At 48.1% G+C, this 4,122-nt stretch overlaps 1 pseudogene; it reads right to left on the reverse strand.

Moving 5' to 3' along the window:
* Positions 1–502: 502 nt before the first annotated feature.
* On the reverse strand, positions 503–802 carry LOC101564480 (annotated as a pseudogene).
* Positions 803–4,122: the final 3,320 nt, after the last annotated feature.

A 4,122-nucleotide genomic window follows, 5' to 3' on the forward strand; every position in this document is an offset into this window, starting at 1 on the left:
CAATATCTGTCCCAAATAAAGAGTAAGAAGGGCTAGGACACAGTTTCTTGGTGCAGCACTTGCCGTATAAGCGGCAGGCCTTGGTTCAACCCCCAGTATTGATAAAAAAAAAAAAAGTAAAGTAGAACCCATTTTTCCCTCACTAAGATCCTGTAATTTCTTTTTTCTTTTCTTTTCTTTTTTTTTAGATCCTATAATTTCTAACCCTTCCACTGGGGCCCTGTGTCTCATTCCACAACTATAGGCCATGTACTCTTCACCCTGTCGAAGTCTTGGTTCAAACACTTTTTTTTTTTTTACAGCACAAACTTTACAAGGAAGAGAACACATTTTTCCATTGTACTGTCCAGCAGAACCCAGGTACTGGGGCTCTTGGTCATAATAATCGTCAGTGAAGGCTGTTTTTTGTTTGTTTGTACCAGGATTCAAACTCAGAACCTTTGTGCTTGCCAGGAAGGCACTGTGCCACTGAGCTATATCCCTGGCCCTCTCAGTGAAGGCTTCAAGCGTTGCCACTTACCACATTTTCCAGGGCTCTGGTTACCTGACCAGCACTGAAGTTGTTCAAGGAGACAGTCTTTTCTTTACCAAATGGATAGCGGGCCCACAGTCTGGGCTGAACGTAGGAACATTCGCAGATTACAATGGGAAGGTCAGGGTTCACCTGCTTCAGCTCCACACAGCGTTTTCAATGAAGTCCTTCACGCACTGGCTGCTGGGCAAGTGCTGGCATAAAGTGGATGCTAATCTCAAGCAGACCCAACTTTGTTCCTACCACTCTGCAGGCCGCAGCTGACGCCATCACTGCTTAGTGCTTAAGATTCCAGCCCCCCCCCCAAAAAAAAAGATTCCAGTCCCTGACTTTCCAACCAGCTTCTTGAGCTGGACCAACAGTGGATTACCAAACACCTTTAACTCAAGAGTGGATCAGAATTGGATCTTGCATCTTTTGTTTTTCTAGGTGGAAAAACAAAAGCCAGGCCAAAGGGTGCACTCCTGGAATCCCAGCACTCCTGCAGGCTGAGGCAGGGAGGAACACACACTGAAGCACTGTCTGGCACCAAGAGAACAAAAACAAAAACAAAAAAGCAAGGGCTGGGGAGATAGCTCAGTAGAATAAGTGCTTGCCTGGCAAGCACAAAGTCCTGAGATCAATCCCTGGTACCACCAAAAACAAACAAACAAACAAACAAAAACAGGGGCCAGGGAGATAGCTCAGTAGAATAAGGCACTTGCCTGGCAAGTGCAATGGCCTGAGTTCAATCCCTGGTTCCGCAAAAACAAACAAACAAACAAAAAACAAACCAAAGGGCTGGTGAGATGGCTCAGTGGTCTAAAGCACCTACTTAGAACAAGCTAAGTTCAAGCAAAATACAGGGACCGCGGTTCAATCCCCCAGCACCACATGCCAGCCAGCCCCACCCCCTGGTGGGCTGAGCAGGCCACACACACACTAAATAAATAAATTTAAAAAAAAAGCAAGCACTGTCTGGGCAATTTCATGAATTAATGAGGCCCTGTCTCCAAATAAGAAAACTAGGCGCCAGGCATAGTGGCCATCTGTCTTAAGCTGTAAAATGATGTAAAAATAGAGCAGGGCATGGTGACACAAGTCTAAAGTCCCAACACTTGGGAGGCTGAGGCTGAGGAAGGAAGATTACTGCAAGTTCAAAGCCAGCCTAGGCTACATAGTGAGACTCTGTCTCTAAACACAGAAAAGCCATTAAAAAAAAAAAAGGGGGCTGGAGAGATGGCTCAGTGGTCTAAAGCACCTACTTGGAACAAGCTTGGCAAAGCACAGGGACCGCGGTTCGATCCCCAGCACTACATGCCAGCCAGCCCCGCCCCCTGGTGGGCTGAGCTGGCCACACACACACACACAATAAATAAATGTAATAAATAAAAATAAATAAATATTTTTTAAAAAAAAAAAAGAGGTGAAGATGTAGTTCAGAGTGAGGGTCCTGAGTTCAAGTCCCAGCATAGAGAAACAACGAAAAACCAGGAGGTAGCTGGGGTGTAGCTCAGTGGTAGAGCGCATGTGTGGGTGAGACCTGGGGCTCATCTCACTCCTGTGTGGATACACTCTGCACACAGATGTGTGTACACACATGCATGCTGTACAGCCTGCTGGACGCAGTTGCTGCCTGGAGAGCCACTCAAGTGCAGCAGGGTGCCTCTGGGCCACCCTGCTGAGCTGGCTCTGCAGCCCCATCCTGGCAGGCTGGAATCCTCAGGGGGCTTTGTGTGGGTCACCAACAGTGATGCTGGACAAGATCCAAGGAGGAGCCCTGGAGGGGCTCCCAAGAGGAGGCAGGCACCCCAGCTGGGCCCACTGAGGAAGCTTTTTAGTATACAGTAAGTAATTATGGGTTTTTTTTTTTTTTTGTGGAACCGACTGGTGATTGAACTCAGGCCCTTGCGCTTGCCAGGGAAGTGCTTATTCCACTGAGCCATCTCCCAGCCTCTGTAGTTATGGTTATTGAAGATCACGGCATGGTAGCAGGAACAGGAGAAGGGAAGGGGGTGGGATGAAAAGGTCTGGTTGGGCTTTTCTGAAACATGCTCTCAGGCCAGGGAGATGGCTCAGTGGAATAAGTGCTTCCCTGGCAAGCACAAGGGCCTGAGTTCAATCCCCAGTTCCACAAAAAAGAAAAAAGAAACAGGGTCTAGATCTGGGGCTCAGGCCTGGACTCATAAATCTCCTTGCATCAGCCTCCCAAGTGCTGGGATTTCAAGCATGTGCTACGGCACCAGCTTCTATCCCTTTCGTCCCAGAAAAGGTGAAGCCCACAGAAAGGAGATCACACACCCAAGGGAGGTGGGGCTCAGGGAAGCACAAAGGGGAGCAGGGAGCAGTCATGGGGCTTGGGGTGGATATGGGTAGAATTTGTGAATAGACAGGACGTGGCTTCAACCTGAAAGAGAAAGGCCCTGGCCACCCCCTGGCAGGAAGACAGTGGCACCTGCGCTGGTGAAAGCCCTCTTTCTTTCTTTTCTGTCTTCCTTTCTTTTGCAGAACCGGGGATTGAACTCAGGCCCTTGAGCTTGTCAGGGAAGCGCTTATTCCACTGAGCCATCTCCCCAGCACCCCCATTGTATCTTTCTAAGATTCAAAAATTCAGGAATGAATTACCAGGATGGGACAAAGGCATGAGCACCTTGGATAACTGTGCCTTGAAGCTGCGGTTTTTCTCAAAAGTACAATTTCACTTTTTTGAGATAGGGTCACACTATCTCACTGCCTAGTTCAGGCTGGGCTCAAACCAGCAGAGATCCTCCTGCGTGCTGTGATCATTACAAGCCAGTAAGCCACCACACCTGACCCTAGAAGTGCAGTTTTCTAGTTCTGGTCTCATCTCCTTATATTTCTTCTTCTTCTCTCTCTCTTTCTTCTTTTCCTTGGGCTATTGGGACTTGCACTTGCCAGGCAAGCACTTATGGCACTGAGCTATCTCCCAGGTTTCTATTTTGTTTTGTTTAAGGTCTGGCTATGTACTTCTGGCTGACCTCAAACTCACTACACAGCCCAGGCTGGCCTTGAATTTCACGGACCCACCTGCCTCAGCCTCCCTCGCAGTGAGATTACAGTTGTGTCCACCATTCCTGGATTTCTGGGGACAAACTTAACCTTTCTTCCAGTTTTCCAGCTCTGCAAAACGGGATAATGATTGTCTCTACCAGGCTCCCGAGGGTTGAAGCCATACTCTGCTGCCTGCCTGCAGTGTGTCCCGAGGGCACCCAGGGCTCAACTGCACTTTGAAAGTCACTTAGGGAGTTCAGTGCTAGGAGGCCCTGTCCTCACCTAAGGCAGCCTGAGGCTGAGGACAGCTGGAGCCCCATGGAAAGTCTCTTGTGTGGGCTCTTTTTTTCCTTTCTTTCTTTTTTCACCTTTTAAAAAATGTATTGGGGCCAGGGAGATGGCTCAGTAGAATAAGTGCCTAGCAAGCACAACGGTCTGTGTTCAATCCCTGGTCCCCCCCCCTAAATAAATAAATAAATAAATAATAATAAAAATGTATTTAGTGGGCTAGGGAGATGGCTCAGTGGAATAAGCACTTCCCTGGCAAGCGCAAGGACCTGAGTTCAATCCCTGGTTCCGAAAAAAAAAAAAAAAAAAAA

Source organism: Octodon degus, unplaced genomic scaffold, assembly GCF_000260255.1.
Source record: "Octodon degus isolate 3935 unplaced genomic scaffold, OctDeg1.0 scaffold00089, whole genome shotgun sequence".
Taxonomy (NCBI): Eukaryota; Metazoa; Chordata; class Mammalia; order Rodentia; family Octodontidae; genus Octodon; species Octodon degus.